At 30.3% G+C, this 27660-nt stretch overlaps 1 protein-coding gene across 3 annotated transcripts in view; it reads right to left on the reverse strand.

Moving 5' to 3' along the window:
- Positions 1-27660, reverse strand: part of LOC145260393 (ankyrin repeat and EF-hand domain-containing protein 1-like) — a 140827-nt gene that overhangs the window by 27658 nt on the left and 85509 nt on the right. Inside the window, exon 8 of one of the 3 annotated variants that reach the window (XR_013864281.1) lies at positions 6770-6926. The exons of the other annotated variants lie outside the window; for them this stretch is intronic. The gene's annotated coding sequence lies outside the window, so the exon portion shown is untranslated. The remainder of the gene's footprint in view (positions 1-6769; positions 6927-27660) is intronic. 3 annotated transcript variants of the gene reach the window in all.

The raw sequence follows: 27660 nt of genomic DNA on the forward strand, positions 1-27660 counted from the left end.
AAGTAGTGAAAAAGCAAAGATTTTTATTTGCAAGAATATTGACAAAGTTAAGAAATGCGACAAATAAAGTGAACAGGGAAATGAATAAGATGTCAGAAACATTTTGTAGGCAAGGGCTGTATTGGTTGGTGAGGTGGTAGGTGGGAAAGAACCAAAATTGAAACATAAAAAAAGAACCATATTGAAGCAGGAGAATAGAAGGTGGCCTGAAGAGATTAAGGAAAGATCTAGGTCGAATTCGGGTATTGTTCAAAGGACAGTAGAAAAAATGCAAACAAGGAGAAATAGAAGAATTACAAATACTGGATAGACAACACAAACTGAAAGCCAAGGGGTTTATTACAACTATGGAAGAGATAAAGCAGCAGATTGTGGCAAACGCTTAGGAGATTAAGAGGTATAATAATAATTCAGCAGATTAACGACAAGTTATTAAAAAAAAACAGTCAAGTTTTTTTTTTTTTAGAAATTTGAAAGGAGGTAAAACCAAAACAATGGCTTCTAACCCTCAGGAAACTACAATGTTTTGGTCAAGTACATGATCAAGAAAGACTTCCCACAAGGTTGATGCTGGCTGGGTCGCTAGAGTAAGCGAAAGACTGAAAGAGCACAAACAAGAGGGTATTCACATTTCTGTTGAAGATTTAAGAAAATGAATGAAGTTCATTCCTAAGTGAAAAGGACGCGGACCTGATGAAATTCATGGGTACTGGTTACGATCTTTCACAGGAATCCATGAGACGATTGCTGTTTCTCTGGATGATTGTGTCAGATTGTGCCAGATACCAGAATGGCTTGTAGTGGGAAGGACTATTTTAATAATGAAAACTACCGCTAAAGGGCGAGATGTTGAAAATTATAGACCAATTGTTTGCTTGAACTTGCTTTGGGAGACACTGACAGTTAATTAGTTCAGAAGTATATGACCATCTTGAAGTAAATGGTTTACTACCAGTAGAACAAAAAAGGTGGAAGGAAAAGGTTTTTAAGAACAAAATACCAACTATCGTTTGATAAATGTATTTTAAAGAACTGCAAAAAGAGAAAAACGAACTTGGATAGATTACAAGAAAGCTTCTGACATGGTGCCGCATTCGTGGGTATTCATGACGTTGAAAATGGTAGGAGTGGCTGAAAATATAATTGAGTTCATCGGGAAAAGTATGAGCAGTTGAAAAACTAACCTTTTTTTCAGGTGGGAAACTATTTGGGACAATCAACCTCAGACGTGGCATCTTCCAAGGAGATTCCATTTTAACCATTTCTATTCATAATAGCACTCATACCATTGACACATGTACTAAGAGATATAAAGATGCGATACCAACTGGAGAAGAATGGACCGAAGATCAGCCGCACGTTATTTATGGAAGATCTGAAACTGTTTGGCAAAACAAAAAATGAAATTGACTCTCTGGGTAAAACTGCACAGCAGTGGAGTGAAGATATAAATATGGAGTTTGGAATGCCCAAATAGTAAGTCTTAAACGAGGGAAGAAAGAAGTCATGCAAGGCATCATTTTACCAAATGGTAAAAAATTAGGAGATTCTGATGCAGAACGCTGCAAGTACCTGGGGGTGCTTGAACTTGATACGATGCTTTGCAATGACATTAAAGAGATGAAAATGGAGGAGACTCAAACTGCTCCTGAAATCTAGACTGAATTGTAGGAACTTGTTCTCAGCCATCAATTCATAGGCGGTTGCTGTAATTCGATACAGTGCAGCTTTTGTAAGATGGACACAGGAAGAAATGAAAAAGTTGGATAGAGACACACGGAAACTGTTAGCCAAGTATAGAGCACTTCGCCCAAATTCTAATGTGCCCAGGCTGTATATCGCAAGAAAGAAAAGAGGAAGAGGGATGATTGGGGTTGAAGAATGTGTCCGGATATAGCTTAGAATCAGCAGCAGTGGCGAAAGAGGAAGGGCTAGATAAAGGTCCATTGGAAGATAAGCAGAAGTACAAGGAAAGAATCAAAGCAGAAAAGTTGGTAAGAATGAAACTTCATGGTTAGTTTGAACGAGATACTTAGACACAAAAATGTCAGGACACGTGGAATTTTCTGCTTAAAGATGACTTGAAAAGACAAACAGAAAATCTTATATTTGCTGTTAAGGTATAGGCACTAAATACAAATGCAATAAATAAAAACATTTATGGAAAAAACTGTTCTTATAAGTGCAGGTTGTGTGGTATATCCCTTGAAACAGTGTTCTATACTTGCTCAAAAAGAATACGAACGTCGCCATGACAAAATTTGTACAAATATGCACTGGAGTTTGTGGCAAAAATTCGGAATCCAAGTGACGAACAAATGGCACTAGCATAAACCAGAAGGGGGAGGGGAAAATGAGGACGTTAAGATTCTCTGATATATGATTCCGCGTGACGGAGAAATAACTCACAGGAAACCGGATATTGTAGTTGTGAAAAAAAAGATCAATGAATGTCAAATTATTGATGTTGCTTCCCCAAACGACATCAACTTAAGAGGCAAGAAGAATGAGAAACTACGGAACTTTCAGAAACTGAGGGTGGAGATTGCTAGAGTGTGGAATAAGAAAACTTTCATTGTACCAATAATCATAGAGGCGGTTCAATTCCTGATGATTTTATGAAACAGCTGGACTCCTTGGGAATCACCGTACTCCAGAAGTCAGTTCTGCTTGACTCAGTAAACATCCTACACCAGGTGCTTTCCATCTAATTGACTATCCTCACTAGCTTTGGTGTAAGAGCCCGCTCCTGAGATATAAAACCGGTGCAAAACATCACAACACTGTTAAGTTAATTGGATCTGGAAATCCGGGGAGACTTGTTGATACTCAGCTTCCAGGGAACACCAATGGGAGATCTTTAATGGCCTGTGTGGAAGCTCCTTTTGAACCAATAATAATAAATAAATAAAATAATAAATATAAAATATGTAAATAAATAATAATAAAATAATAATAATACTATTAACATTAGTAGTAGTAGTACTATGCGTCTTCTTGTACTACAACAACAACAACAGCAACAACAACAACAACAAAAGACGGATTCATGAATGTTTTTATCCTTCGTAAGTTTGTAGTAGGGCAGATCGAATGGACGCATGTTAAGAAATTGATCCAATCTCCTTTCTTTGTTTTAGAGAATACAGAAATCTCACGCAGATTTATTTAATATATTTTTTTACACGAAATATTAAAAAATAAGAAAATTGGTCGTTAGTGAAAAAAACAACAACAACAACAACAACAACAACAACAACAACAACAACAAAAAAAAAAAAAAAAAAAAAACCCCGAAACAATAATGGTTTCCTAAATGAATGGAATCAAATTACGTTGAACAAAATGAAGATACACATCTTTTAACTCGAGGATAAATGCAAGTCCGTGCACGTAAATAACAAGAGACTGTGTATAGACTGCGTCTTCTTTTTTTTACTTGTTTCGAAGTAAACGATCTTCTTTCCGGAATTGAAGAGAAGCTCTTTTAGTTCTTCCGTCAACCAAGCCGAGATTTAAAACCAGATTAAACTCATGTCTAAGCCGATCATTGCTTTTTTTTTGTACGCAAATATTTCGGGATCATATATATATATATATATATATATATATATATATATATATATATATATATATATATATATATATATATTATTTTTAAAATATAATTATCCACTGACACGTGTTTCGTCGTCCACGACTCATCATCATTAAAAGGGGGTACCAGATTGGTCAATGGAAAAATTATTCCCAACAAGCATTTAGGTAAAAATGCACTTTCGTATAAATACTTGAATTCATTCAAGAAAGTATCGCTAACAAAAACAAATAAAAACATCTATATATATATATATATATATATATATATATATATATATATATATATATATATATATATATTATAATATAAAGATGAACGTCTGTGTGTGTGTGTGTGTGTGTGTGTGTGTGTGTGTGTGGTCACGAATAGGCTCCTATATGGTTGACTATTTAAAAAAACTGATTACATATAATAATAGAAGATGTATCAAGGATCAGGAATGGGTATGTTTGATCTGGCAGAAAGGTGGTTCACTTATCACAATATTCCGTGGATCTATATTAAAAAACCTTGTTAAACTTTGTGACATATTTCCATTCTATGGAGGTCAGGCGCGAACGAACACCCCATAATTTTATTATACCATATTTCTTCAAACTGAAACATAATTATCAAAGTATACTTACGCATATAGATATGAAAAGTCTTTATTAAAGTTTGTGCCTATTTCCTTTCTATGGAGGCCAGGCGCGAACGCAGACCCCACAATTTTATTATACCATCCCTATTTAATTAAAACATACTTATCAAAGTATTATTATGTACATCTATATCAAAACACTTGTAAACGTTTTTTTTTTAATTTTTAAAGTTTTTATTTCCATACTTTCTGGACCAGGCGCGTACGCAGACTCCACACTTTTAATGAACCACCGTCCTGCCAGATCAAACATACCCATTCCTGTGTCTCGATACATCTTCTATCATTATATGTGATCAGTTTTCTATAATAGTCAACCATATAGGAGCCTATTGGTGCCCAGACACACACACAGACGTTCAGCTATATATATATATATATATATATATATATATATATATATATATATATATATATATATATATATATATATATATGTATATATATATATATATATATATATATATATATATATATATATATATATATAATACTAAAGTAGATTCTATGAAACGTAAAACCCGGAAATTTTACAGGTTAGAGTATATTTACACCTAATCTGGAAGACTTCAAACAAATCAGACAATCTTCAATTCACTTAACAAACAAACAAACAAAGCTGAAACTTCAAAAGTAAAAAGAATAAAGCTCTGACTTTGCTGAGAAGCAAACGTTTACTGACAGTAGAATTACGCTTGGACATATCAAAAGAGGCACCACTTGTTTTCTTTGTAAACTAGCCCTAGACACATTAAGGCACGACAAATGTACGACAAAGTATAACTGATCCTGCCGATTCTCCATTCGTGTGGTATTTCGGCACGTCATGCGAGTAACCTGGGATTCTTATGTCAAGAACAATAAAAAGCAACTTGCTCTTGTACCGTGTTGACAGCAATATGAGACGTATATTGAATAACAAGTACTTCATACCAAAGTAGATTCCTGGCACGTAAATAACAACCAAATCGGCACCAATTTTATTTTCAAGTTCAAATATCAGTAGCGCAGTTGTTAGAGTACTTGGAAAAATCAATTCTAAAAGTGATATTCTCCTGAAGGTTGGAGGTTCAATTCTCAGTGTGAGCGGCCGAAAAATACAATGTCAAATTACTTGGGACCTCTATCCATTTAAGGTTGACGGAACAAGAGCATGCTACCCCATGAAGTAAATAAAGGCTTCCGTTCGAAATTTCGTCTTAATTCCCGAGTTCGACAGAAACATATCCGAGTTCGAAAAGATACGCCTTAAGAAGGTCGGAGGTTACATCGACCGACACGTTGTGAAAATGACACTCAAGATGAGAACAGTAGTCCGATGAATCCAAATAATATGAATAACCAATCCTCAGCTAAAAAATTAGAAACGTTATAGTTTCTTTGTTTTATGGTGTTGTATGCGTGTTGTGAGGCTGAAATAGTATGATTATACCAATAGTCGACACTCAACGATCGCTTTTGAAAAAAAAATGTATTTCTGCTGTGCTTAAAAGAATGACAAACACACTGATATATGAAAATATAACAATATATCTTAATTGTCTGTGATGGTGATAAATTGTTGGTTGTTAGGAGAGAGATGCGCCCACAGAAATTCAGCATGATAATTCTTCTTAGGCTAAATAGTCAATCAACTTCGATATCCATTTCAGGTTGTTATTATATAACCATTTGTGGCCATTCCAAATACTCCCTTGAGACAGCATTATCACCGTAGTCACATCACAAGGACATTTTATTCAGCAATGGTCGTTTCACTGACCTGACCTGACTTTGGTTCGACTTGATTACACCTGTGTATAACTTTTTGCCGAAAATGGCCTTTGAAACACACTAATCTTTTTGACAATTGATCATGTTTGTTGTTTCTTCCCATGCAGGTTCACAATTATTATTATTCATAGGAACTTTTGGTACATTTGATAATTATTTTATATTTTTTATTGCATATTATCGCCAACTGAACTTCTTCTTGTCAAAAATAATTTCTCAGTACACACGGCCTGGATATTTAACACTAACAGTGTTAAATATATAGTTTTTTTAGTTAACTATATATATAGTTAAATATAAATATATAGTTTTTTTTTAGTTAACTATATAGTTTTTCTATTCGCATCTTAAGGCCTAGATATTTAACACTAACAGTGTTAAATATAGTATAAACTGCTATGTCAAACTAAAGCTTGATCGTCGGACCGACAGCCAGACCCTCTCGTAAATATGCAAGGGCGTGATCTCCAAACAGCCACTAAATGAATGGTCGGTTACGCTTGGAAAACTGTCGATAATGAAAGGCGACATTTGTAATTGGTTTATCTTTACGTTTCAAGCTTTTCCCTGTCAGGCCGGATGCTTTCGCTTAGTTACCGGTCAGACGTAACTAATGCAGCTGGTTATTCGCCCGGAAACACGACGGGACAGAGCAATAAGCCCAAACATTAAATGTATTTCCCGTCTTGACCAAAGCCACCCGACCATCACTACACTGACCGCTCTGTTGGTCAAATTGGGTTTAATTTTATTACCTTAATGTTGGTTCTTTGTTTCCATTGTCCACAGCCAAAGGAGCTTGCAACAATCTCGCCTTGGTGTATGACAACGCCATCTTGTCCACGAGCACGCATGCGTACAACACACTAAAAGTCTAAGTTGCTATTTTTGAATCCTCAGGATGATTTTTCCCTGTGTAAAATATGAATATTGGATATTCTCAATCAATCAAGGTAGACAACACGTGCTTAGGGAATGCCAAACACTCCCAAACATATGGGTATCATTACGTACGCGTTGGCAACAACAGATGCCACAAGGGAACTGGTTACAGGAATACGTTTAATAGTTCTCCTTGACAAATTAGAATACAGCAACAAGTAAACCTGCACGTATAGCATACATATGTTCAAAGTAAAGTTGGGACGATTAATCGGAATCGGGATAGGAAAAATCAGAACTTTGGAGGGTATCGGAATCGGAAAAATTTGTACCCATTTTCCGATGCCTAAAACGATACTTTTAATCGACTTTTTTTTTATTGATTTTCTTTTAAACAAATTCTCGTCTCGCTGATAATAATGATAAAATAATGAAAATCTATTGGTTTTAATAAACTATCAGTAAAATTAAAATCGATAGATCATCCTCACAAGTGTATTTTTATGATTGAGAAAATATTCGTACATTTAACATGCGTTTTTATGGTAGTTATGAAAAATAACAACTTTATAGTAAAATATTTAGAGATTTCTTAAGAATCGGAATCTGAACCGTTAATGGTATCGGAATCGAGAATTTTATACGGAATCGGTAATTGAGTCGGAATCGGAGAAAATATTGGAATCGTCCGAAGACTAATTGATAGGCAAATATTTCTCCCACTTTATAATCAGATCTCCGTGAAAGTGTTCAGGCGTTTCTCGATATCTAATACGAGATATCCGATATTTAGTTCAAAGAATCCAACGGCTGGTTAATGGATTGCCCCTACGAAAACTTAACTTTTACCGTCGCCATCTTTCTTTTTTTCATACATAGTTATCCATGGACACGTGTTTCTTGCTTACTAGTCGTCATCAGCATGGCTTGGCATTGTTAAGGATCGAACGTGGGAAAGCTATATGTATATAGAAATCAGAAGAAAACAGACCCGAGAGTTCAAATTAGAAGATGAATGAAAAAAAAAACAACAAAAACATACGTTATTCTTTAACAGATGCTAGACACACGAAGCAATCGGCTTTATTTACATTATGGAACTGAGGTACACGTAGTTTGCCCATTAGAACAACGAAAAAACAAAAAAAACAAAAAACAAAAAAAACTAAGGGCAGACAACTCCAATTTCTTATCCCATAGAAAAAAAATACAAAATAAATCCAAGGGGGATAACTCTTAGTAGGTCAACAACCATTGATAATTTCAACAATAACACTTGCCAACTAAACCTTCCTCATTATCTCAACTAATTGTACCTTTCCTGCTATTGTGTTTATTGTACTTGAATACCTTTTAGGATAGGGTTAATACCTCCATGAATATTTGAATACGTGTTTTCCCATCCTTAGTGGCACTACTCACACTCATGGCGACAGAAGTTTGAGCTGAATTCCTATAACTTTTCGTTCTATTTTTTATTTAATAGTAAATATATATATCGGCCATCTTTCTTTTTTGAGGAGACAGCGCTGATTGATATCAGTTGGACTTTTGTGCCTATTTGGTTTATTGCACAATGATGAAAGAGGAAGGGGAAAAAAAAAGTTTAGAAATGAAAGATGCCGACTTTATTTTATCTGAAATCAACAGTTGCTTATTGGAAGAAATTATCGCGATGGAAACGAGTGAGTTGCCATGGAAACGACTGACGATAAAATAAAACCGGTCTTTATTGAATTTTCTTTCACTTATATACATTTAAAAAAAAAACTTATTACAGTCACACATCTTGAAACAAAGGAATAATATGTGAAGTTATTAACTCTAATGTCTCTCCCCCCCGTCCCCTAACAATTCAGATCAATACGTCAATTTGTCAATTTAGCAGCAACAGCAACCAAGTCACAACAGGGATACGCGTTACAACATTGCAAAGAAAGAAACAAACAGACAAACAAACAAAAAACCCACACATACAAACAAACAGACATACAAACAAAGAGACATAGAGACAAACAAACAAAAAACAACAAATAAATCAACAAACAAAAACTAAATTCGAAAACCACTGACGGACTGATTCCAACACCGATTCTGTTTTATATTCCAGACTCTGATACAATTACCGAAATCGCTTAAAAAGTAGAATTTCATTTTATTTTGGAGGTGGGGGTGGCAGTAAGCGGAAAGTCCTCATCTGCTTTTAAATCCCGATATAATATTCTTTTTTAATTTGACAAACTTTTTAATATTTTTTCTTTATGTATCGTATCCAAGATTATAATAAATCCCTGCATCAGAGTTTAATATATATATATATATATATATATATATATATATATATATATATATATATATATATATATATATATATATATATATTAAACTCTGATGCAGGGATTTATTATAATCTTGGTTACGATACATAAAGATATATATATATATATATATATTTACTCCAATTTACGTAAACCCTAAGTCCAACCACCCACCATCTATTATAAAACACATTCCTAACTCGATCGTAAGTAGACTCAGTAATAACTCAAGCGATGAAAATGCATTTAACAGGTCAACCAATATCTACGAAACAGCCCTAAAAAATAGTGGATACAAAAAATATCGATATCAAATATAAGCACACCAACAACTATAATAAAATTAAAAATAGAAGAAAAAGAACTATAATTTGGTATACGGCCCCATACAATCAAATGTTAAAAACAAAACTTAGCAAGAAATTTCTAGATCTTATTGAAAAACATTTTCCCGCAACCAACTCCTTACACAAAATCTTCAATAAAAATGCCTTGAAGTTATCTTACAGTTGTTGCGAAAATTTAGAGATGATAATTAAAGCACATAATAACAAAATACTAAATGAAAACAATGTAAACAACAACAAAATAAACAATAAAAAAGTAGACACCATGGCAGAAATAAAACCCACACTAGCAGAAATAATAATAATAATAATAATAATAATAATAATAATAATAATAATAATAATAATAATAATAATAATAATAACAAACCAACCCCGGACAAGAACAAACATACCATAAATAAAAATACTAACAACGAACAAGATAAATGCAATTGTAGACACCGCACACTCTGCCCAGTCCAAAATAAATGTCTAACAAAAAGCGTAGTTTATCAAGCAACAATATTTGCGAAAAAAACCCCGAATAACAAGAAATATTACATAGGCATGACTTCCTTAGATTTCAAAACCCGATACTATGACCACAAAAGTACATTCAAAAATAAAAAACACTGTATAAAAACAACACTAGCGAATAAATACTGGGAACTCAAAGAAAGCGGACATTCGCCGGTAGTCGAATGGAAAATAATGAGACAAGCTACCACGTGCAGACATTTAGACGACCCATGTAAATTATGCCTCCATGAAAAATTTGCTATCCTGTATTTTAAAGAACCTCAAAATCTACTAAATTATAGAAGAGAAATAGCAAACAACTGTGTTCACAAAATAAAACTTACTCTAGGATAGCGATACAAAATAGCTTTAAAACTAACAATAACAACAGAAAACAAACAAACAAATAAATTAAATAAACATGAATATACATAAACGATCACACATTTATGTATATATATATATATGTATATATATGTGCATGTGTGTGTGTGTGTACACATAGGTATATTTATATATATATATATATATATATATATAAAAAGGAAGGAAAACGTCTACCTTAAACCACTAACCTAGTTCTAAAACAGATCCTTTGTTCGATAAAATGCATCCCCATTGGCTGATAGGAAGGGGCGCGGTGGATACTAGAAAGCTGATTGACTAATAGAAATCCTCAACATATATAAAAACAAGAAGCAACCACAGAATTCGCGCATAAGCCTGACGAATCCTATAGTGGATGAAACGCAGAATATTCAGTGTAGCTTAATCGCCATATATATTTTATAAATTACTATATATATATATATATATATATATATATATATATATATATATATATATATATATATATTTCATTTGTGTCAGCGATAGTTAAAAAATATATAAATAAAGCAATTGTTTTGGAATCGGAAATTAGACAAAAGATTTTCCGATTCCGATACCGATTCTGATATCCACAAAAGTTCCAATATTTCTGATTCCCGATTCCGATTAATCATTCCAACACTACCGAAAATGAAATCCCGACAAATAAATGAAAGAAAATTACCCCCACCAACAAAAAAAGAAACAACAACAAAAAAAAACAAACCAAAATCCGAACCAAAGAAATCCTATATTTGAGTGTTATGAAGAACTACTCTATTCCGGGGGTCTCTAAAGTTTCCGAACGGTGTGTGTGTGTGTGTGTGTGTGTGTGTGTGTGTGTGTGTGCATATATTTTTAAAAATACGTGGGCAAAAAAAAAAAACGCGCCAGAAAACAAAGGAAAAATGCACCAGAAAAGAAAGAAAAAAAAATGCATCAGAAAAAAAATGCACTAATCCAAAAAAAAAAAAAATGCGCTAATCCAAAAAAAAAAATGCACTAACCAAAAAAAAAAAAAAAATGCACTAATCCAAAAAAAAAAAAAATGCACTAATCAAAAACAAAAAAAATGCACTAATCAAAAAAAAAATGCACTAATCCAAAAAAAAATGCACTAATCCCCCCCCAAAAATGCACTAATCCAAAAAAAAAAATGCACTAATCCAAAAAAAAAAATGCACTAATCCAAAAAAAAAATGCACTAATCCCCCCCAAAAAATGCACTAATCCAAAAAAAAAAAATGCACTAATCCAAAAAAAAAATGCACTAATCCAAAAAAAAACTGCACTAATCCAAAAAAAAAAAAATGCACTAATCCAAAAAAAAAAAATGCACTCATCCAAAAAAAAAAAAAATGCAGTAATCAAAAAAAAAATGCACTAATCCAAAAAAAAAAAAATGCACTAATCAAAAAAAAAAAAGAATGCACTCATCCAAAAAAAAAAAATGCACTAATCCTAAAAAAAATGCAGTAATAAAAAAAAATGCACTAATCCCCCAAAAAAATGCAGTAATCAAAAAAAAAAAATGCACTAATCCCCCCCCCAAAATGCAGTAATCAAAAAAAAAATGCACTAATCCAAAAAAAAAAAAAAATGCAGTAATCAAAAAAAAAATGCACTAATCAAAAAAAAATGCACTAATCCAAAAAAAAATGCACTAATCATAAAAAAAAATGCACTAATCCCAAAAAAAACTGCACTAATCCAAAAAAAAAATGCACTAATCCAAAAAAAAAAATGCACTCATCCAAAAAAAAGATGCAGTAATCAAAAAAAAAATGCACTAATCCCCCCCCCAAAATGCACTAATCCCCAAAAAAAAAAAAATGCAGTAATAAAAAAAAAAAATGCACTAATCCAAAAAAAAAAATGCAGTAATAAAAAAAATGCACTAATCCAAAAAAAATGCACTAATCCAAAAAGAAATGCACTAATCCCCCCCAAAAAAAATGCACTAATCCAAAAAAAAAAATGCACTAATCCAAAAAAGAAAAATGCAGTAATAAAAAAAAAAAAATGCACTAATCCAAAAAAAAAAAAATGCACTAATCCCAAAAAAAATGCACTAATCCCCCCCCAAAAATGCACTAATCCAAAAAAAAAATGCAGTAATAAAAAAAAAAATTGCACTAATCCAATAAAAAAATGCAGTAATCAAAAAAAAATGCACTAATCCAAAAAAAATGCACTGATCCAAAAAAAAAAATGCACTAATCCAAAAAAAAATGCACTAATCCAAAAAAGAAAAATGCAGTAATCAAAAAAAAATGCACTAATCTAAAAAAAAAAATGCACTAATCAAAAAAAAATGTACTAATCCAAAAAAAAAATGCACTAATCCAAAAAAAAAATGCAGTAATCAAAAAAAAAAAATGCACTAACCCCCCCCTCCCAAATGCACTAATCCCCCCCAAAAAATGCACTAATCCCCCCCCCAAAATGCACTAATCCAAAAAAAAATGCACTAATCAAAAAAAAAAATGCAATAATCAAAAAAAAAAAAAAATGCACTAATCCAAAAAAAAAAATGCACTAATCCAAAAAAGAAAAATGCAGTAATAAAAAAAAAAAAATGCACTAATCCAAAAAAAAAAAAATGCACTAATCCCAAAAAAAAATGCACTAATCCCCCCCAAAAAATGCACTAATCCAAAAAAAAAATGCAGTAATAAAAAAAAAAATTGCACTAATCCAATAAAAAAATGCAGTAATCAAAAAAAAATGCACTAATCCAAAAAAAATGCACTGATCCAAAAAAAAAATGCACTAATCCAAAAAAAAATGCACTAATCCAAAAAAGAAAAATGCAGTAATCAAAAAAAAATGCACTAATCTAAAAAAAAAAATGCACTAATCAAAAAAAAAATGTACTAATCCAAAAAAAAAATGCACTAATCCAAAAAAAAAATGCAGTAATCAAAAAAAAAAAATGCACTAACCCCCCCCCCCCCAAATGCACTAATCCCCCCCAAAAAATGCACTAATCCCCCCCAAAAATGCACTAATCCAAAAAAAAAATGCACTAATCAAAAAAAAAAATGCAATAATCAAAAAAAAAAAAAAATGCACTAATCCAAAAAAAAAAATGCACTAATCCAAAAAAAAAAATGCACTAATCCAAAAAAATAAATGCACTAATCCAAAAAAAAAAAAATGCACTAATCCCCCAAAAAAAAAATGCACTAATCCAAAAAAAAAAAAATGCACCAGAAAACAACAACAAAAAAATGCACCAGAAATAAAAGAACCTACACGTGTTTTATACGTTTTTCTAATTAACTTTGCTTTTTAATGAAACTGGTTCTCCCAAACCTCTTTTTAAAAATCATTTTCTGAATAAAAAGAAAAGCCACAACACTATTTTTCCACATTTCCATTAAAAATGTTTTTTCATAAATATTTTCAGGTTTTCAATAACAACTTCGCGGGCCGGATTTGGCCGTGGGCTGTAGTTTGATGATCCCTACGTATTTCATAACTGACTGACTGAATAGAAGTGAGGAAGCAGTCTCTGTTAATCAATTACTTCAGTACTTTTAATAAAATTTCTCGAAAATTACCCTCTGTTCGTGTTATTTCAGCCGTTAGTTTTCTATTTCGCGTTATTTGTTTTAGATCCTTTAAAACCACAGCGTTTAGTTTTTCATTTCCCGCCTATTTCGAAACCTACTAAAAACGCCGAAATGATTATTGATTTATTTTTACTAATGAGTCACCAATTATCAAAACTAAAAGCACTTCGAGGCTAACAGATAATCAGGCGGATGGATTGTCAGTTGAATGCTAGTGTCAGAACTATTTCGTCTGGAATTCAGATTTCTAGCAGAGCCGCCTATATGCGACAAGTTTGAATCAAACGGTAACAAGGCGTTTATGAAAATTCAGAAGGAGTTAACATCAGGATCCGCCGTATTCCGGTCATCTCTGCGTGTGGCAAGCAAATGCGTGTCAGACACAAAACTACAAAAACTACTACGAAAGTCGCACCGTCGCATCTGCGCTATTAATATGTGTGTATCGATATGGGGGGGGGCATGAAATTCTGCAAGTTAGAGAACAGTTGCGCCTAATAAGGAGAACTTCATGCAGACCAGAAAATCCTGAGGCACAATTTTCATGAGCTCTATTCAGAAGTTCAACTTGCTTAACAAACAAACACGCAAAAGTACTCTATACAACATATTATAATTAATTAATAGACAAAAAGTAGCACGGAAAACAAACAAACAAACAAAACATCTATATAAATAAAACAATAGATGTATGTGTGTCTGTCTGTTTATATTTAACCGATTAACTCATAAACTTCTGGTCGCATAACACTGAAATTAACATGAAATAGTAATCATGCACCAAAGATGGTTTATAACGAATAAAATCTTTGTTTGGATGAATAACGTATACGGACAGATTAGGGTTAGGGTTAGGGTTTAGGTTTAGTGTTAGGGTTAGGGTATAGGTTTAGGGTTAAGGTTTTGGGTTTGGGTAAGGGTTTAGGGTTAGAGTTAGGGTTAAGGTTTAGGGTTTAGGGTTAGGGTTAGGGTATAGGTTTAGGGTTAAGGTTTAGGGTTTGGGTAAGAGTTTAGGGTTAGGGTTAGCGTTTAGGGTTATGGTTAGGGTTTAGGGTTAGGGTTAGGGTTTGGGTTAGGGTTAGGGTTTAGGGTTATGGTTAGATTTAGGGTTAGGGTTAGGGTTTAGGGTTAGGGTTTAGGGTTAGGGTTAGATTTAGGGTTAGGGTTAGGGTTTAGGGTTATGGTTAGGGTTTAGGGTTAGGGTTAGGGTTTGGGTTAGGGTTAGGGTTTAGGGTTATGGTTAGATTTAGGGTTAGGGTTAGGGTTTAGGGTTAGGGTTTAGGGTTAGGGTTAGGGTTAGGGTTTAGGGTTAGGGTTAGGGTTAAGGTTTAGGGTTATGGTTAGGGTTTAGGGTTAGGGTTAGGTTTTAGGGTTAGGGTTAGGGTTTAGGGTTATGGTTAGGGTTTATGGTTAGGGTTAGAGTTAGGGTTTAGGATTAGGGTTATCAGCAAGTTGAAATGAAAAAAGTTGATTTTAATTTGGCGACATATTTTTACTTTTTTTTCTGCGCATGCTCAAATTCATTTCATTTAAAATTACGCCTTTCTTACCTATCTCTAGATAACGACGAATCACTTTGCGGTGGGTCCATTTATTCACGAGCGAAAATAAATGTATTTTGTAACTGCTTTAGAGATGCCACTTGTTTCGTGCATTCATTCTTTTTGCGAATTGTCATCCTAATCTTCATAGTTTTGTTGTTTCTCCACATTTCCGTCAACTCATCCTCTGGCCTTCTTCAGGTGATTAACTGCGATGGAATATGAATGCCGAGTCTTGTAACTCTATTCCCAGTAATTACTGCCTTCCATAGTTGTGGCCTCACCACGTTTGGGCCAACTAATCCTCTGGCTCGCTTGGGTAAGGTTGAAACCGCTATCTTCAGACCTGGAATTGTAGAGATCCAACGCCTGTATCCACAGCGCGACGGGCCCTGCAATAAGTCCGCAAAAAGAATGAATGCACAAGGAAGGTTGTCAGGTGTAAGTAGTTTTCTAGCACGGTAGTCCCTCTACCATGCTAGAAAACTACTTACGCCTGCCAGTATCCTGTACCTCTATAAGGCCACCATTCGCCTATGTATGGAGTACTGTTGTCACATCTGGGCTGGTGCATCTGCTGCTTGTATCTCGCTCCTGGACAGAGTTCAAAAAAGAGTCGCCAACCTGATAGGTCCTGAACTGGCATCGAGGCTTCAGCCTCTGTCCCATCAACGAGATGTTGCATCCCTCTGCCTGTTCTACAAGTACTTTAATGGTGAATGCTCTGACGAACTGCAAACACTTGTACCTCCCCGACGTAACTACCCCCGACAAACCCGACAAGCTACTAAGTCTCATCCCTTTACAGTAGAGATCCCTAGGTGCAAAAAAGCCTTTTAGTCCAATAGTTTCTTCCCCAGAACTGCAGGTCTTTGGAACTCCCTTCCGGGATTCTGCTTTTCCAACTGTACTGATATGCAGAAGTTCAAGTATAATGTGAACAAACATCTTTCTGCTCATCTCCCTTCATAATGCCCCTGCTAATTAAGTCCCTGATAGTAGCCCCCTGCTTAAAAGTGGCACTGTGCCTTGTTTGGGGTGAAAATTGAAAAAAAAAAAAAAAAGAATTATGAAGATTCATCTCAAAGGATTTAAAAAATTAAAAAAAAAGGAAATAATAAATAATACCATTTGCTTTTTTTTATAAAATATGTAGATAAGGGGTTTAATAATTATGTACGACAAATTAACGCACAGCACATGTACGACAACTGCGCCTGCTGATTTTCTGTTCGTATAATATTTAGGCACGTCATTTGGGCAACCTGGGATTCTTATGTAAAGAACAGCAAGAAGCAACCGATTTTAATTTAGACTGACTGGCATACCACCAAAAATCTTTGTAAAAAAAATATAAAAATATTTTCTTTTCAGCTTTACGAGCCGATATTTCGGGAATTAAATAATTTGCTGATATATTTATTTTTCATACTCATTTTTTTGTCAAACATTGATAATTAAGAAAAATTAAATTTTTTTTTTTTAAATTGAAAGCCATGTTTAATTTCACAAGCGTATCCGATGGTTAGCTAATCTGTAAGAATCTTGGGGTTGAAAAAGAGTTTTCGGTGGATAGCTGATCTGTACAGTGTGGAACGATAAAAGTGTCGCCTTAAAGAAAACAACACTACAGCTTTATTTTAAAACTTTCATTGGAAAAAAATCAATTCAGATAACTTGATTATGTAGTAGAGCTGACATCTATTCAATGTAGCCACCTTTAGCCTCAATCACCGCCTCAATACGGTTTTGGAACTGGGAGCATTCCTTTTCCAAAAGTGCCGGCGGGAGCTCGGCGAATACTCGGCAGATGGCGGCGATCAGGCTGGTTTTGGTGTTGTGGGAAGTCACGTTGTAATTCTCGACGTATGATCAAACAAAATAGTTCAGGGGGTTCAGGTCAGGAAGGAGGGGGCCAGTGAGTAAAGGGTGCAAAGTCGCAGCACTATTTCTGAAGCCAAGCCTGGGTCTCTTTGGAGCTGTGGACTGGCGCCGAGTCCTGCTGCCACATCCAGGGTCTGCCAGCGTCCACCTGATTATACCAGGGGATCATTCAGCACATCCGGATACATTTTGGTGTTAACTTTCAAGCCGACTTCGAAGATGTGAGGTGGCATGATGTGGCCCTCACTTAAAACCACACCAAAGACCAAAACCGTGGCCGGAAACTTCGTTGAGCTGTGTCCTCAAGCGTTTAACCGTCCGGATTTGTATTTTGAGATTGCTAGCAATGGCATTGTTGCCATAACTTGGATCAGTAGGGAACATGAATTGCACAGCCGCGCATCTCAAAGTTGAACATTGTATCACTTCCAGACATGATAGAATGCTTCTATGACTTAGAATTTGTACACAACTGGCCAACTAGTAGAGGGTCTGAAAAAAGCAAAAGAAAAGAAAAAAGAAAACCCGTTTTCTGTCAAACAGAAATGGAATTATGTCGTCTTTTTATAGGGTGACAATTTTATCGTTCCACCCTGTATAAAATTTGGCAGATAAAGAGGAAAGATCTTTCTCGTGTTTGCATGAAAAATTATATGTGAGAATTCTAAAAGATCCAATATTTTTTATGGGCAATTATAGTATCTGATTGGTTGCTAGCAGAACGTGTCTCTAATCGATTGGTCAGTTCCTATCGCCAGTGTCTATAAGTAGAACCTTCCAATTTTCTTCAATCATGCCCCCACTATTATAGCAAAACTATTGCAACAGTTTTAAAATGTAAGCAAATATTTTTCTCTTAACATAAGGGAAAATTTTTTCTTTTTATATTAAACTCGAATTTTAAAAAAATATACCCCAAATTTGAACAAAAAAAAAAACGAAAACAAAACAAAAGAAAAAAAAAACTTCCTTATTTTTTACAAAGATTTTAGCGATAAAAAGAAGGACTGATTTTTCGTACATTTGTCGTGTCTCCGTTTGTCGCACATAAACAGTAAAACTGCTGTAAACAATATAAATAATTAAAAAACGCCGTCATAAATCTACGCCAAATAATAAAAATAACAAATCGATAATCAATTCCTCAAAAAATATGGATGACACTTTTTCATGATTATAACATCTCGATCAATGGATCAATATAAATGATTTCCGAAAAGCGGAGGAGAATGTTGGAATCAAGGAAATAATAAAAAAACAGATGCAAATGAGGAGATTCTTTATATTTAGTGTGTGCATTCATATCAATCACTAAATGAAAGTTTTGGTTAGGTAATCGATCATGTCAGAACAAGTCTTACTTTGAAAGATGTTATGCATAGATTTTCATAAATACAACATTGTGCTTCTCCAAAATAAACCCAATATCCAAAATGAAAATTGCAAAAAAAAAAAAAAAAAAAAACAACAACAAAAAGCATTTATTATGTACTTACCTGTTAGGTAAAAAAAGACTATACGTCAAATTTTATGAAAATTCATTTAGCATTTTTTGTTTTTAAAAAAATACTCACTCTGCTGCAAATTTAGAAAATCATTCTTGACATGATGAGAAGCTTTGTTGAATTTTTCTTTGCTTGAATGGAAGTTTGAGTTATGTCCCTTGGCCATTGACTATAATGAGGTTTAAAATGGCTGCTGAGCGATCTAACCGATAAAGTTCGTTTTTATAAACGAAAATAATTGATGAATTTACGTAATTTTTGGTGTACTATCATTTTAAAACCTGAAATTTTAGTGCAACACGTAAGTACATAAATTTTTTTATCACACATAAGTACAAAAACGTTTGTGCCATTTTGTACCATACGAAAGTAGAAAAACGTTTGCGTCATTTTGTACCACACGTAAGTATATAAACTTTTGTGCCATATTGTGTCACACGTAAGTACATAAACTTTTGTGCCATTTTGTGTCACACGTAAGTACATAAACTTTTGTGCCATTTTGTGTCACACGTAAGTACATAAACTTTTGTGCCATTTTGTGCCACACATATGTACATAAACTTTTGTGCCCTTTTGTTTAATTTCTTTTTTACGAGCAGTTTTAATAACGGAGTGAAACTGGTGAATCACAAACATTTTTTGTATTTTGTTGGAATGTTGGTACTCATACAGAATACGGATCGTGCTGAAAAAAGCGTTATTGTTTAGAAATCCACTCTTAACATGATCAGGGGAGGAGGTTTTATAACTATTCCGTGCTTTCATCTACCGTTTTAATAAACAAAACACCGTAAAAATTGAATTTAACTTGATAATCCTATAAAAATATAGCATGGTCATAAAATATCGTAAAAATTGAATTTAACGTTATAATCCTATAAAAATATAGCATGGTTATTAAATATCGATAAAATTGAATTTAACTTGATAATCCTATAAAAAAATAGCATGGTTATAAAATATCGTAAAAATTGAATTTAACTTGATAATACTATAAAAATATAGCATGGTTATAAAATATCGTAAAAACTGAATTTAACTTGATAATCCTATAAAAATATAGCATGGTTTTTAAATACTGTACAAATTGAATTTAACTTGATAACCCTATAAAAAATATAGCATGGTTATAAAATATCGTAAAAATTGAATTTAACTTGATAATCCTATAAAAATATAGCATGGTTATAAAATATCGTAAAAATTGAATTTAACTTGATAATCCTATAAAAATATAGCATGGTCTTTAAATACTGTAAAAATTGAATTTAACTTGATAATCCTATAAAAATATAGCATGGTTATAAAATATCGAAAAATTGAATTTAACTTGATAATCCTATAAAAATATAGCATGGTTATAAAATATCGTAAAAACTGAATTTAACTTGATAATCCTATAAAAATATAGCATGGTCTTTAAATACTGTACAAATTTAATTTAACTTGATAATCCTATAAAAATATAGCATGGTTATAAAATATCGTAAAAACTGAATTTAACTTGATAATCCTATAAAAATATAGCATGGTTATAAAATATTGTAAAAATTGAATTTAACTTGATAATCCTATAAAAATATAGCATGGTCTTTAAATACTGTAAAAATTGAATTTAACTTGATAATCCTATAAAAATATAGCATTGTTATAAAATATCGAAAAATTGAATTTAACTTGATAATCCTATAAAAATATAGCATGGTTATAAAATATCGTAAAAATTGAATTTAACTTGATAATCCTATTAAAATATAGCATGGTCTTTAAATACTGTAAAAATTGAATTTAACTTGATAATCCTATAAAAATATAGCACGATCTTTAAATACCGTAAAAATTGAATTTAACTTGATAATCCTATAAAAATATAGCACGGTCTTTAAATACCGTAAAAATTGAATTTAACTTGATAATCCTATAAAAATATAGCATGGTCATAAAATATCGTAAAAATTGAATTTAACGTTATAATCCTATAAAAATATAGCATGGTTATAAAATATCGTAAAAATTGAATTTAACTTGATAATCCTATAAAAATATAGCATGGTCTTTAAATACTGTAAAAATTGAATTTAACTTGATAATCCTATAAAAATATAGCATGGTTATAAAATATCGTAAAAAATGAATTTAACTTGATAATCCTATAAAAATATAGCATGGTCTTTAAATACCGTAAAAATTGAATTGAACTTGATAATCCTATAAAAATATAGCATTGTTATAAAATATCGAAAAATTGAATTTAACTTGATAATCCTATAAAAATATAGCATGGTTATAAAATATCGTAAAAAATGAATTTAACTTGATAATCCTATAAAAAAATGGCATGGTCTTTAAATACTGTAAAAATTGAATTTAACTTGATAATCCTATAAAAATATAGCATTGTCTTTAAATACGGATAAAATTGAATTTAACTTTATAATCCTATACAAATATAGCACGATCTTTAAATACCGTAAAAATTGAATTTAACTTGATAATCCTATAAAAATATAGCACGGTCTTTAAATACTGTAAAAATTGATTTAACTTGATAATCCTATAAAAATATAGCATTGTTATAAAATATCGAAAAATTGAATTTAACTTGATAATCCTATAAAAATATAGCATGGTTATAAAATATCGTAAAAATTGAATTTAACTTGATAATCCTATTAAAATATAGCATGATCTTTAAATACTGTAAAAATTGAATTTAACTTGATAATCCTATAAAAATATAGCACGATCTTTAAATACCGTAAAAATTGAATTTAACTTGATAATCCTATAAAAATATAGCACGGTCTTTAAATACCGTAAAAATTGAATTTAACTTGATAATCCTATAAAAATATAGCACGATCTTTAAATACCGTAAAAATTGAATTTAACTTGAAAATCCTATAAAAATATAGCACGGTCTTTAAATACCGTAAAAATTGAATTAAACTTGATAATCCTATAAAAATATAGCATGGTCATAAAATATCGTAAAAAATGAATTTAACGTTATAATCCTATAAAAATATAGCATGGTTATAAAATATCGTAAAAATTGAATTTAACTTGATAATCCTATAAAAATATAGCATGGTCTTTAAATACTGTAAAAATTGAATTTAACTTGATAATCCTATAAAAATATAGCACGATCTTTAAATACCGTAAAAACTGAATTTAACTTGATAATTCTATAAAAATATAGCACGGTCTTTAAATACCGTAAAAATTGAATTTAACTTGATAATCCTATAAAAATATAGCATGGTTATAAAATATCGTAAAAATTGAATTTAACTTGATAATCCTATAAAAATATAGCATGGTTATAAAATATCGTAAAAATTGAATTTAACTTGATAATCCTATAAAAATATAGCATGGTCTTTAAATACGGATGAAATTGAATTTAACTTTATAATCCTATAAAAATATAGCACGATCTTTAAATACCGTAAAAATTGAATTTAACTTGATAATCCTATAAAAATATAGCACGGTCTTTAAATACCGTAAAAATTGAATTTAACTTGATAATCCTATAAAAATATAGCATTGTTATAAAATATCGAAAAATCGAATTTAACTTGATAATCCTATAAAAATATAGCATGGTTATAAAATATCGTAAAAATTTAATTTAACTTGATAATCCTATTAAAATATCGCATGGTCTTTAAATACTGTAAAAATTGAATTTAACTTGATAATCCTATAAAAATATAGCACGATCTTTAAATACCGTAAAAATTGAATTTAACTTGATAAACCTATAAAAATATAGCACGGTCTTTAAATACCGTAAAAATTGAATTTAACGTTATAATCCTATAAAAATATAGCACGATCTTTAAATACCGTAAAAATTGAATTTAACTTGATAATCCTATAAAAATATAGCACGGTCTTTAAATACCGTAAAAATTGAATTTAACTTGATAATCCTATAAAAATATAGCATGGTCATAAAATATCGTAAAAAATGAATTTAACCTTATAATCCTATAAAAATATAGCATGGTTATAAAATATCGTAAAAATTGAATTTAACTTGATAATCCTATAAAAATATAGCATGGTCTTTAAATACTGTAAAAATTGAATTTAACTTGATAATCCTATAAAAATATAGCACGATCTTTAAATACCGTAAAAACTGAATTTAACTTGATAATTCTATAAAAATATAGCATTGTTATAAAATATCGTAAAAATTGAATTTAACTTGATAATCCTATAAAAATATAGCATGGTCTTTAAATACTGTAAAAATTGAATTTAACTTGATAATCCTATAAAAATATAGCATGGTTATAAAATATCGTAAAAAATGAATTTAACTTGATAATCCTATAAAAATATAGCATGGTCTTTAAATACCGTAAAAATTGAATTTAACTTGATAATCCTATAAAAATATAGCATGGTTATAAAATATCGAAAAATTGAATTTAACTTGATAATCCTATAAAAATATAGCATGGTTATAAAATATCGTAAAAAATGAATTTAACTTGATAATCCTATAAAAAAATGGCATGGTCTTTAAATACTGTAAAAATTGAATTTAACTTGATAATCCTATAAAAATATAGCATGGTTATAAAATATCGAAAAATTGAATTTAACTTGATAATCCTATAAAAATATAGCACGGTCTTTAAATACCGTAAAAATTGATTTAACTTGATAATCCTATAAAAATATAGCATTGTTATAAAATATCGAAAAATTGAATTTAACTTGATAATCCTATAAAAATATAGCATGGTTATAAAATATCGTAAAAATTTAATTTAACTTGATAATCCTATTAAAATATCGCATGGTCTTTAAATACTGTAAAAATTGAATTTAACTTGATAATCCTATAAAAATATAGCACGATCTTTAAATACCGTAAAAATTGAATTTAACTTGATAAACCTATAAAAATATAGCACGGTCTTTAAATACCGTAAAAATTGAATTTAACGTTATAATCCTATAAAAATATAGCACGATCTTTAAATACCGTAAAAATTGAATTTAACTTGATAATCCTATAAAAATATAGCACGGTCTTTAAATACCGTAAAAATTGAATTTAACTTGATAATCCTATAAAAATATAGCATGGTCATAAAATATCGTAAAAAATGAATTTAACGTTATAATCCTATAAAAAATATAGCATGGTTATAAAATATCGTAAAAATTGAATTTAACTTGATAATCCTATAAAAATATAGCATGGTCTTTAAATACTGTAAAAATTGAATTTAACTTGATAATCCTATAAAAATATAGCACGATCTTTAAATACCGTAAAAACTGAATTTAACTTGATAATTCTATAAAAATATAGCATTGTTATAAAATATCGTAAAAATTGAATTTAACTTGATAATCCTATAAAAATATAGCATGGTCTTTAAATACTGTAAAAATTGAATTTAACTTGATAATCCTATAAAAATATAGCACGATCTTTAAATACCGTAAAAATTGAATTTAACTTGATAATCCTATAAAAATATAGCACGGTCTTTAAATACCGTAAAAATTGAATTTAACTTGATAATCCTATAAAAATATAGCACGATCTTTAAATACCGTAAAAATTGAATTTAACTTGAAAATCCTATAAAAATATAGCACGGTCTTTAAATACCGTAAAAATTGAATTTAACTTGATAATCCTATAAAAATATAGCATGGTCATAAAATATCGTAAAAAATGAATTTAACGTTATAATCCTATAAAAATATAGCATGGTTATAAAATATCGTAAAAATTGAATTTAACTTGATAATCCTATAAAAATATAGCATGGTCTTTAAATACTGTAAAAATTGAATTTAACTTGATAATCCTATAAAAATATAGCACGATCTTTAAATACCGTAAAAACTGAATTTAACTTGATAATTCTATAAAAATATAGCACGGTCTTTAAATACCGTAAAAATTGAATTTAACTTGATAATCCTATAAAAATATAGCATGGTTATAAAATATCGTAAAAATTGAATTTAACTTGATAATCCTATAAAAATATAGCATGGTTATAAAATATCGTAAAAATTGAATTTAACTTGATAATCCTATAAAAATATAGCATGGTCTTTAAATACGGATGAAATTGAATTTAACTTTATAATCCTATAAAAATATAGCACGATCTTTAAATACCGTAAAAATTGAATTTAACTTGATAATCCTATAAAAATATAGCACGGTCTTTAAATACCGTAAAAATTGAATTTAACTTGATAATCCTATAAAAATATAGCATTGTTATAAAATATCGAAAAATCGAATTTAACTTGATAATCCTATAAAAATATAGCATGGTTATAAAATATCGTAAAAATTTAATTTAACTTGATAATCCTATTAAAATATCGCATGGTCTTTAAATACTGTAAAAATTGAATTTAACTTGATAATCCTATAAAAATATAGCACGATCTTTAAATACCGTAAAAATTGAATTTAAGTTGATAAACCTATAAAAATATAGCACGGTCTTTAAATACCGTAAAAATTGAATTTAACGTTATAATCCTATAAAAATATAGCACGATCTTTAAATACCGTAAAAATTGAATTTAACTTGATAATCCTATAAAAATATAGCACGGTCTTTAAATACCGTAAAAATTGAATTTAACTTGATAATCCTATAAAAATATAGCATGGTCATAAAATATCGTAAAAAATGAATTTAACTTGATAATCCTATAAAAATATAGCATGGTTATAAAATATCGTAAAAATTGAATTTAACTTGATAATCCTATAAAAATATAGCATGGTCTTTAAATACTGTAAAAATTGAATTTAACTTGATAATCCTATAAAAATATAGCACGATCTTTAAATACCGTAAAAACTGAATTTAACTTGATAATTCTATAAAAATATAGCATTGTTATAAAATATCGTAAAAATTGAATTTAACTTGATAATCCTATAAAAATATAGCATGGTCTTTAAATACTGTACAAATTTAATTTAACTTGATAATCCTATAAAAATATAGCATGGTTATAAAATATCGTAAAAAATGAATTTAACTTGATAATCCTATAAAAATATAGCATGGTCTTTAAATACCGTAAAAATTGAATTTAACTTGATAATCCTATAAAAATATAGCATGGTTATAAAATATCGAAAAATTGAATTTAACTTGATAATCCTATAAAAATATAGCATGGTTATAAAATATCGTAAAAAATGAATTTAACTTGATAATCCTATAAAAAAATGGCATGGTCTTTAAATACTGTAAAAATTGAATTTAACTTGATAATCCTATAAAAATATAGCATGGTTATAAAATATCGAAAAATTGAATTTAACTTGATAATCCTATAAAAATATAGCACGGTCTTTAAATACCGTAAAAATTGATTTAACTTGATAATCCTATAAAAATATAGCATTGTTATAAAATATCGAAAAATTGAATTTAACTTGATAATCCTATAAAAATATAGCATGGTTATAAAATATCGTAAAAATTTAATTTAACTTGATAATCCTATTAAAATATCGCATGGTCTTTAAATACTGTAAAAATTGAATTTAACTTGATAATCCTATAAAAATATAGCACGATCTTTAAATACCGTAAAAATTGAATTTAACTTGATAAACCTATAAAAATATAGCACGGTCTTTAAATACCGTAAAAATTGAATTTAACGTTATAATCCTATAAAAATATAGCACGATCTTTAAATACCGTAAAAATTGAATTTAACTTGATAATCCTATAAAAATATAGCACGGTCTTTAAATACCGTAAAAATTGAATTTAACTTGATAATCCTATAAAAATATAGCATGGTCATAAAATATCGTAAAAAATGAATTTAACGTTATAATCCTATAAAAAATATAGCATGGTTATAAAATATCGTAAAAATTGAATTTAACTTGATAATCCTATAAAAATATAGCATGGTCTTTAAATACTGTAAAAATTGAATTTAACTTGATAATCCTATAAAAATATAGCACGATCTTTAAATACCGTAAAAACTGAATTTAACTTGATAATTCTATAAAAATATAGCATTGTTATAAAATATCGTAAAAATTGAATTTAACTTGATAATCCTATAAAAATATAGCATGGTCTTTAAATACTGTAAAAATTGAATTTAACTTGATAATCCTATAAAAATATAGCACGATCTTTAAATACCGTAAAAACTGAATTTAACTTGATAATTCTATAAAAATATAGCATGGTCATAAAATACCGTAAAAATGGAATTAGACTTGATAATCTAATAAAAATATAACTAGGTCATGACAAAACGGATTTTTGTATATATCTTGTGTGTAAAGTAAAGTCAGTAGAATATTTGTTATATGAACGAATTAATTCTAAAGATGCGCGTTTGGCGATGCAAATTAAAATTTACACCCAGGCGTGACGGACCAACAGTTAACCGACGTAGAGGACGTCTTAAGGAGGATTCATCGACACATATGCAAACAACTTGTAAAATGCGCTTTCCAAAGGAGGAAATTATGCACTAAAAATGCCATATAGCAAAAATGGTAATTAGTAAAAACCTGAAGAGAGTCCTCAATACTATTGCAGAGCAAATATATATATATATATATATATATATATATATATATATATATATATATATATATATATATATATATATATATATATATACACGCTGCGTATCAAATTATTAAGGAGT

Source organism: Euprymna scolopes, chromosome 36, assembly GCF_053919585.1.
Source record: "Euprymna scolopes isolate OS-2025 chromosome 36, ASM5391958v1, whole genome shotgun sequence".
Lineage (NCBI taxonomy): Eukaryota > Metazoa > Mollusca > Cephalopoda > Sepiida > Sepiolidae > Euprymna > Euprymna scolopes.